We start from the raw sequence: 10,763 nt of genomic DNA, 5'->3' as shown, positions 1-10,763 counted from the left end.
TCGTGGATTTTGTTAACGAGGTGGTTTTCACAATTTATTTCTCAGAATATTCACTACCAGTCTTTAGAGAAGTTATTGACTTTTGCCTGTCAATTTGTGTCATGCTGTGTCACTGAAGTGATTTATTAGTTCTCTATACCCTTGATAGAATTGCTAGTCATTTTTATTATAGAATCATATCATCTGCCAGCAGGGATAGTTTTACTTCCTTCCCATATATGTACTTGTTTCTTTCTCTTCTCATTTTTTTTTTCTGGCTAAAACTTGTTAATATGTAGAATTAGATCATTAAAAGTGGGTAATCATTTTTTCCCAATCTTAAAGAAAATATTTTGAATGTTCTCCATTTGGTGTAACATGTCCATGGGTTTGTCATACGTGGCATTTACTATTTTGAGGTGTAATCTGTATATGCCCTAATTTGTTCAGGACTTCATCATAAAGGATGTTGAGTTTTATCAAATGCTTTTCCTGCATCTATGGTATGAGTGTATGTTTTTATGTTTTGTTCTGTTCATTGCTTGTTTATATTGAGCCATTTTAGCATCTCCAAGGTGAAACAACTTGATTGATTTTGGTATATTGATCTTTTTGATGTGGTGCTGAATTTAATTTGCTTCTGTGCTATTGATGATCTTTGTATCTTTGTTTATCCAGGTTATTGCTCTGTAGATGTAGGAATTTAATACATATATTAAAGTAGGTATGAATGTATGCATATATGGGGTTTATCTGTTCTTATTAACAGAGTAATCCTAGTCTCACAGAATGAGTTGTGTTTTCTCTATTTGAATTCTATAGATTAGTATGAGAAGAAGTGATATTGGTTTTTGGTTTACAAGTCATGATAAAAATGTATTGCATGAAAAAGTTTAAATGAAAACTGGTGAGCTTAATCAACGAAACCATCCAATAGTGGGGATTTTACTTTAGGGGAGGCTTTTAATTACTGTTTGAATCTCATTATTTGTTAGTAGTCTATTCAATTTTCTAACATCTCTAGTTCAATTTTGTTAAATATTATGTGTCTGTAAATAAATTTCCCCAAGCTTTCCCACTTTATTGGCTTATTGCTTTTTTTTTTTTTTTTGTAACCAGTAATGATCTTTTACGTCTGTAGTGTCAGTTCTAATGTTTTTTATCCTCTGAGTCTATTTGGGCATTCTCTTCTTTTGTCTTGGTTAGTGTAAGCAGATTTTTATGCTTTTATTTAATAACGAAAGAATAAATATTTTTGGTTCATTGACCATATCTGGTGTTAGTCTTTGTTTTTGCTCTGATCTTTGTTATTGACCATATCTGGTGTTAGTCTTTGTTTTTGCTCTGATCTTTGTTATGTCTTTTCTTCTACTGAATTTGGGTTTGATTTGTTCTTATGATTCAGTCTTAGATTGCTCATTTGATGTGTTTCTGTTTAAATGGAAGAATGTTCTTAGACAGTAACTTCCATATCAACACAGGTCTGCTGTAACCTGCAGGTCTAGGTATGTTGTTGATCCATTTCATTCATTTTAGTACATGGTTAGTTTTCCTTCTGACTCCCCCAAATACTCTTTTTTTGAAAAATGTATTCAGACTGCCTATATTTGTGTGCTTTTCAGTCTCCTATTGTTGACTTCTAGTTTTCTGTTATGAGCAGGAAAATAGATTATTTCAAATTTTAAAACTCTATTAAGATTTATTTTGTAGCTTGGGCTTTTCTAGAGCAATGCCCATGTGCTGATAAATAGAATGTGTATTCTGGAACTGTTGGATGGAATGTTTTGTAAATGTCTTAAATAAATTTGACTGTAGTATAGAACTCATGGCTCTCTTGATTTCTTGTCTTAATGATCTATCCATTGATGAAAAAGAGGCATGGGAATTCCTATTTTTTTTTTTTTAGTATCTTTTTTATTTTATTTTTACCTGTATTTTATTTTTTTATTTAGTATCTGTATTCATACCTAATGTCTGTTATACAAAACTGGCAGCTCTTACATGAGGTTGAGATAAGCTTACAATCATATACTCCTTTTTATTATTCTTTGAGAATGTTGGAGAATGTTTTGACCACTTCTTCATCTCCTCCTTTCCTATCTACCCAAATTTATGTCCTATTTTCCCCCACCCATCAAGTCCAATTTGTGCTGCCCATACATGCTTGGATGATGTGGTCTTCCACTAGATCGTGGTTGACTTACTAGGGTCAACACCTAAATGAAATGACCTTTTCCTCTCCTAGAAGCTATCAGTTGCGAATAGCTCTTTGGCCAGAGGTAGGTCTTTGAATCTGTCTCCCCTCTCCATGTTAGGATTTGGTTTGATTTGAACTTGCATGGGGCCTTTAAATATGGTCACAATCACTGTGAATTCCCATGTGCAGCTGCTCTGCTGTGTCCCACGGTTTCCTTTATTTATCCATCACATCTGGTCTTTAACAATATGTCCACTGCTCTGGGATATGATATAGATTGACCAGTTTGGATTGAACCTCCTGATGTCTTTTATTCTCTGCATCTTGGTCTCTGTTAATCATTGTCTACTGCAAATGCAAGCCTCTCTGGTGAAGGTTGAAGTAAACATTAATCTACGAGTTTACAAAAAAGTCCTTAGAAGTTGGCTCGGTACTATGTCTCTTTACCAGAATAATGGTAGTAGGTTCTCCCCCATATGTTTTTAAAAGTATTTTTGTATGGATGTGCATGGGGATATTTGGGTTCATGTGCCTGTCATAGTTTCCTTATTTTTAAAATAAAATAAAAATCAGTTTTTATTTTTATGAGTATGAATGTTCTGCTTGAATGTATTTAAGTGTACCACATATATGCAATGACTGTGGAGGCCAGAAAAGGGTGCTTGATCGACTGGAACTGGAGTTAGCTGCCATGTAGGTCCTGGGAACTGAACTCTAGGTCTCTTGCAAGAGCATCAAGTGTGCCTAACCACTGAGACATCTCCAGATCCTCCTCCTAATCACCTGTTTTTGAAGACAGGGCCTCTCACTGAATCTGGAGTTTACCGACTGGCTGGTCTGGCTGACCAGTGAGCCCCCCACCCCCACCCCTGGGATCTTATCTCTACTTCCCAAGTGCAGGGGTTATAGGATTGTACTGCCACCTGCAGCACCTCACCCGGGTGCTGCGCATCTCAGCTCAGGTCTTCGAAGTCTTTTTTAACCCACAAAGACATTTCCAAAGCCCCATTATACCACCAGGATTAATTGGTCCCTAGCTTGTTGTATATGACTTTGTTAACCTTTTCTTTGAGTTTTTGTCTTAAAGTCTATGTTGTCCTCTTGAAGGGGGTTCTCTGTCCTCTAGGCATGGAGGTAGGGGTATAGTTGCTGCTGCATTTCCTTACTAATCTGTTGGCCTAGGTTTTAGATTTTTCTGGTCTCTCTTCCTCTAGTAATTTCCTGTGTTCTTCCACAGTTACAAATCTGAAAATGCAGCCATATACCCTCTTCTTTATACATTCTTTTTGTTTGTTTGTTTTTTAATCAATTAATTAATTTATTCATTTTACATTCAGGCCATAGCCCCCTCCCTCCTCTCCCTAAGTCACATCAGGGCTAAGTGAGCACTTCCTCGTCCTCTGTGGTGTTGTGGAACACCCAGGAGTGTTTTTTTTTTAACTTTTATTAATTACACTTTATTCATTTTGTATCCCCCCGTAAGCCCCTCCCTCCTCCCCTCCCGGTCCCACCCTCCCCCCCTTTCTGCATACATGCCCCTCCCCAAGTCCACTGATAGGGGAGGTCCTCCTCTCCTTCTTTCTGATCTTAGTCTATCAGTTCTCATCAGAAGTGGGCTGCATTGTCAGGGTTCTAGGTTATCTCCACGGATAGTCCTTCGTTGGAGTATGAGTCTCTGGGAAGTTCCCTGTGTTCAAATTTTCTTGTTCTGTTGCTCTCCTTGTGGAGTTCCTGTCCTCTCCAGCTCTTACTATTTCTCACTTCTTACATAAAATTCCATTCACTCTGCCCGTCAGTTGGCCATCAGGCTCAGCATCTGCTTTGACAGTCTGCACGGCAGAGGCTTTCAGAGGCCCTCTGTGGCAGGTTCCTAGGTTGTTTCCTGTTTTCTTTTTCTGGCTTTCAGAGGCCCTCTGTAGCAGGTTCCTAGGTTGTTTCCTGTTTTCTTTTTCTTCTGATGTCCATCCTCTTTGCCTTTCAGGATGGGGATTGAGCATTTTTAGTTAGGGTCCTCTCTTTTGCTTAGTTTGTTTAGATGTACAGATTTTTTTTTTTTTTTTTAAGGTTCGGTTTTTTTTTTTTAAATCTTTTATTTATTTTTTATTAATTACACTTTATTCATTTTGTATCCCCCCATAAGCCCCTCTCTCCTCCCCTGCCAATCCCACCCTCCCTCCCCTTTCTGCATGCATGCCACTCCCCAAGTCCACTGATAGGGGAGGTCCTCCTCTCCTTCTTTCTGATCTTAGTCTATCAGTTCTCATCAAAAGTGGCTGCATTGTCCTCTACTGTGGCCTGGTAAGGCTGCTCCCCCCCCAGGGGGAAGTGATCAAAGAGGATGTACAGATTTTAGTGGGTTTATTTTATGTTGTATGTTTATATGAGTGAGAATATACCATGTGTGTCTTTTTGCTTCTGGGACAACTCACTCAGGATGATCCTTTCCAGGTCCCACCATTTACCTACAAATTTCATGATTTCCTTATTTTTTCATTGCTGACTAATACTCCATTGTATAGCCACAGTTTCTGCATCCATTCTTCAGTTGAGGGGCATCTGGGCTGTTTCCAGCTTCTGGCTATTACAAACATTCTTAATGGGAGAGTTCATAGTGCTGGTTCCTCTTGTAATCCTTCTTGAAGTTTCTACATTACACTTTGTTTGCCTTTTGAAAAAATATTGTTTACACAGCAAGTATGTGTTGTAGGTTGAGCCTGTGTTTTTTCCCTTGTGCCTCCCTCCCCTCACCTCTCATCCTTGCATCTCCCTCTCTTCCCCTTTCTTCCCTGGCCCCCTGGCCTCCTGCCCTCCCCTTTCTTCCCTGGATTCCCTGCTCTTCCCTTTCTTCCCAGAACTTTCCTTCCTTCCCTTTTCCAATAGTTCCTTTTGCCCTTTTAGACGGTTTTACTTTCATGTCATAAATGTGAGCACGCACACAGACACACCTACCTTTATGTACCTATATAAAATCTAAGAATCACAAATGAGAGAAAACATGACATTTTGTCTTTCAGAGCCTACTGGCTTATTTTACTTAGCAAACCTGTCTCCATTGGCACCTTTTTTTTTTTTTCTGTGAATGATATAACATTGTTCTTTATGGCTCAAAATCTTTCATGCTGAATATGTGACATATTTTCTTTATCTACTCCTCTATTGTTGGACACGTTGGTTGTTCCCATAAGCCATCTATTGTGAACAGTGCTGCAGTAACTACTGATGGGCAAGTGTCTCTGTGCTATGTTTGTTTGGAGTCTCTGAGTAAATAGCCAGGAGTGGTACAACTGGGTAATAAGGAGGACCAAAAATTTTAGATTTTTAAAGAATTCCCCATGCTTCATTCCATTGTGACTGGACTAGTTTGCAGCTCCATAGCAATGCATAAGGGCTTCCTTTTATTCACATCCTTGCCAGCATTATTTTCCTAATGACTGGCATTCTGACTGGGGTATGATGGACTATCAATATACTTGTAGTTTGCATTTCTCCGGTAGCTAGTGAAATTTAACATTTTATATGTTTATTAGAGAGTTGTATTTTATATTTTAAAAACATATTTAGTTTTAAATTGACCTGTATTCTTTGCCCTTCCCAACTCTTCCCAGAGCCTCCTTACTGCCTTGCCCACACAATCTTGTGTGTTCTCCTTCTCTCTCAAAAAGAAAGAAAAAGAAAGTCTAGCACTCTAACTAGACACATAGACACACACACACACACACACACACACACACACACACGCAAGCAAAATGGAGAGTCTGTTTTGTGTTGGTCAACTAGGCTTGTGCCTGGGGCCTGCCTGCAGAGTAGGTGATAGCAGTGTGACACTCCATTAGAGAAATCTGAACTTCCCTTTCTTAGGAAACATCAACTGCTTCTTGGTTAGGGGTGGGGGACTATGTGTCCACTTTCCCTTCTCAGTACTGAGATTTTTGTCTGGTTTGAACTGTGCAAGCCTTGTGTAAGCGGCCATAGTCTCCACGAGTTCCTATGTGCATCCTCTCTGTTGTATGTAGAAGGCGTTATTTCCTGAGAATCACTCACCACCATTGGCCCTTACGGGCTTTCCACCTCCTCTTCTGCATTGACCTCTGAACCCTTGAGGGAAGAGCTTGGATAAAGACATCCTATTTTGGACTGAGTGATCCAAAGTCTTTACTCTGCATATTGTCCTGTTGTGGGTCTCTGTGATGATTGCCATCTACTGCAAGAAGAAGCTTTTCTGATGAAGGCCGAGTGATGCTATGATGCATTGAAAACTAATTTTATTAGCTAAGTTGCTCATTGGACTATTTGATTTCTTGTTGGTTAGGTATTTAGATATTGTGTGTATGTGGTGGGCTGCATTCGACCTAGCGCTGTGGAGATCAGAGGACAGCTTGCAGGGGGTCAGTTCTCTCCACCATGTTAGTCCCAGAGATTAGGTTTAGTCAGGCTTGGTGCCAAGCTCCCTTATGCTAGCTCCTCCAAATTTCATTTTCACTATGCACCTTGAAGTCCTTCTGCAGGTAATGCAGTTTTTACTTTTAAATTATATCTGTTTCTCTTCGTGTATTTTCCATTTACTCATCTTTGAAAAATTGGTAACCTTTTCTTGTGCAAAGTCTCATCTAGCAATCCAAGCTTATTTTTCATGTCATGCTTTATAATCTTATTTCTGTAGCTCAGTTTGGTTGAAGTTTATGTCTTCTCTCTCCTCTTAGTGTCTGAACACTTTGGAACACAGCAACAATTCTTTGATATCTTAACTTTCTAATGTGCATTTTAGTTATGAGCCAGTTGCATTTAACTTATGACATCATCATGATTGTATTTTCCTGCTGATTTGTAAAATTTTCTGCATAAGTTTTAATGAGCTACAGGGAACTTAAACTATATTTGTTATATAATCTATAATTTTACATTATCACAAATGTTATTGATCTCCAGTCTAGTTCAGAAGTTAATGTTACCTAGAGTTTTATCCTTTGGAATGTTCTGTTGAAATTTTATGACACAGAACTAGAGTTATTGTTAGCCTAGTGATAATTATTTCCCACATGCTAAGCTAATCCCCAGTAGTCTATATAATGCCTGGTTTTTCAGCCTCTTTTCCAAACTCTGTCTTAGCACCAGAAAATGTCACCTTAATCATTTCAGGTTTTTCCTCATGCTTGGGTGGTTTTCTCATATGGATATTCTGATCAGTATTTAATATTTAATGGGCAATCTTTGCAAATCTTCAGAGTTCTCTCTGTTTATCTCTTTTGACTTCTTTTGACATTCTATTCAACCAGCTTGAGCTGCCATTATCATTATCTCCCACAAATTAGGCACAGCTTGTTCTCAAATCAGGGAGTTTATGAAGCTCTACATGAGACCCCTTCCCTAAGGTCTTCCAGGCCCTCGAAAGATATTCAGACTCTAAGCTGGGATGACCAAAATGCTTTCCTACTTACCTTCTTTGTTTCCTGTTTCAAAGAGACTGCTTTCTTTCACTGTTCAATGTGAACTATCTCGGAGACCATTGTTTCATGTAAGTAATCACCTTGTTGTTTTCAGATGGGAGCTTTAAAATATCCTCTCTGTTTTCTTCTTCTTCTGATGTCCATCCTCTTTGTCTTTCAGGATGGGATTGAGCATTTTAGCCAGAGTCCTCCCTCTTGATTAGTTTCTTTAGGTGTACAGATTTTAATAGGTTTATCCTATATTATATGTCTATATGAGTGAGTATATAGGACCCTGCCACAGAGGGCCTCTGAAACGCTCTGCCCTGCAGACTATCAAAGCAGATGCTGAAACTTATGGCCAACTGTTGGGCAGAGTGCATGGAATCCTATGAAAGAAGTAGGAAATAGTAAGATCTGGAGAGGACAGGAGCTCCACAAGGAGAGCAACAGAACCAAAAAATTTGAACACAGGGGTCTTTCCAGAGACTCATACTCCAACCAAGGACCATGCATGGAGATAACCTAGAACCCCTGCACAGATGTACCCCCTGGCAGTTCAGTGTCCAAGTGAACATAGTAATGGTATGGTTTCCATAGTAATGGAAACAGGGACTGCCTCTGACATGAACTGATTGGCCTGCTCTTTGATCACCTCCCCCTAAGGGGGGAACAGCCTTACCAGGCCACAGAAGATGACAATGCAGCCACTCCTGATGAGATCTGATAGACTAGGATCAGAAGGAAGAAGAGGAAGATCTCCCCTATCAGTGGACTTGGGGAGGGGCATGTGTGAAGTGGGGGAGGGAAGGTGGGATTAGGAAAGGAGGAGGGAGGGGTTTATGGGGGGATACAAAGTGAATAAAGTGTAATTAATAAAAATTAAAATAAAAAAATAAAAATATCCCCTCTGATTACATATTGGATGGGACTTACAACCTCAATTTTGAGAGTGGCATTATTTTGTATTTGGGGGTGGGGAATTAGCAGAAGTTGATTTTAAATATATAATACATTTTTTTTTTTTTTTGCTTTTTGACATTTATTTATGTGTGTGCCTGTTGTAAAGGAGCTACAGGAGACATTTATTTTGGTTTCTCCTTTACTACCTTACTCTCCAGTGTCTGGGTTGTATTCTTTCTATAATGTCTTAATTTTCTGGGGGTGTAGATTATAGACACAGAGCAAACAGTGGCCTAATATTAATCATTAATAATCTAGCAACAGAGATATTTATTATGAAAAAACATCCAAGAAAGAATTGGAAGAAATCTAGAAATATCTTTCTGATATAACTACCCAATGAAGGGCAAGATAATTTTGTGAGTGTTCTTATATATTCCAGTAATTGTTTATACAATGCAATTATTTTAATGAATATGACCAGAGAAATTTATTTATCACCGAATTCACGAAATCATTTTGAATACCATTGTATGTCCTAGGCATTAGCTAACGCTCTCATTCTCTCAGGTTGTGTTTATGTCTCTTACTTAAACACTTTGGTTGTTTTTTTTCTGGATCATATATGAAATTACATATACGGATATCATTCTTGTTTAATTTTTGAATGTGTCTTACTCAACATCTTTTCATTATTTCATACGCTCTCTCTCTCTTAGCAGCACTTAGCCCATTTCCTATGACCTAAAAACAGCCAACTTAATAAATGTTTGCCATCAGTAAAAACACTTTTAAATATGTACGTGCCTTTATATGTAGCTACATGCTTTGTTTGTACAGTCTTTACTTACAGCCCCACAGTTGCTTTTAGAGAGAAAACAAATTGCAGGCCGCTAGCATTCCTCATTATAATTGTCATTCCTTCTACCAGTAACTACTGTTGCTCTGCTTTGTAGGTCTAATCAAAGCAAGGGAAAAAATCCCCAAGAATCCCCAGTTGTTGAAGTTAGGAAGAAGGTGGCTTTCTTTTTCTAACTATGACTGCTTTAAGGAAGAATAGGACTGTGCGTGATGTTGCTAGTCATTTCTGATGATGAGACTTACATGTTCCATTCCATATTCATGCTTAAAGGCAGCAGTGGGGAATCTAGACACAGACACACAAGACCTAGTAGCTTTTGGCTCAGAAAAAAATGACAAATGAGGTCTTTTTTTATTTTTAAAATATATTTATTTATTACAATTTATTCACTGTATCCTGGCTGTAGACCCCTCCATCTCCTCCTAGTCCCACCCACCCTCTCTCTTCTCCTCCTATGCCCCTTCCCTAGTCCACTGGTAGGGGAGGTCCTCCTCCCCTTCCGTCTGACACTAGCCTATCAAATCTCATCAGGACTGGCTGCATCATCTTCCTCTGTGGCCTGGCAAGGCTGCCTCCCCCAGAGAGAGGTGATCAAAGAGCCAGCCACTGAGTTCATGTCAGAGACAGTCTCTGTTCCCCTTACTAGGGACTCACTTGGAAACTGAGCAGCCTATGGGCTTCCTCTGAGCAGAAGGTCTAGGTCCTCTCCATGGATTGTCCTTGGTTGGAGTATTGGTCTCTGCAGGTTCCCCTGGGCCTAGGTTTTTTGGCTCTGTTGGTCTCCTTATGCAGTTCCTGTCCCCTCTATGTCTTTCCATCTCTTTCTTCTTCCATAAGGTTTCTGGCACTCTGCCCAAAGTCTGGCTATGAGTCTCAGTATCTCCTTCCATACCCTGATGGGTAGAGTCTTTCAGAGGCCCCCTGTGGAAGGCTTCCGTCCTGTACCTTGTCTTTTTCTACTTCCGATGTCTATCCTGTTTGCCCTTCTCAGTGAGGGACCCTTCTTGCTGTTTAGCTTTTTTAGGACTATAGATTTTAGTATGTTTATCCTATATTATATGGCTTATATCCACTTATAAGTTGAGTATATACCATATGTGTGTGTCTGCTTCTGAGTTACCTCACTGAGGATGATCTTTTCTAATTCCCACCATTTGCCTGCAAATTTCATGATTTCCTTGTTTTTAATTGCTGATTAGTATGCCATTGTGTTAATGTACCACAATTTCTGCATCCATTCTTGAGTTGAAGGATATCTAAGTTGTTTCCAGATTCTGGGTGTTATGAATAAATGCTGCTATGAACATAGTTGAGCAAATGTCCTTGTATGGTTTAGCATCTTTCAGATATATGCCCAGGAGTGGTATAGCTGGATCTTGAGCTAGCACTATTCCTAATT

This window comes from Psammomys obesus, unplaced genomic scaffold (assembly GCF_907164565.1).
Source record: "Psammomys obesus unplaced genomic scaffold, mPsaObe1.curated_primary_1811, whole genome shotgun sequence".
In the NCBI taxonomy this organism is placed as follows: domain Eukaryota; kingdom Metazoa; phylum Chordata; class Mammalia; order Rodentia; family Muridae; genus Psammomys; species Psammomys obesus.
The sequence above is the reverse complement of the archived record's forward strand: the minus strand, read 5'-3'. Positions refer to the sequence as shown.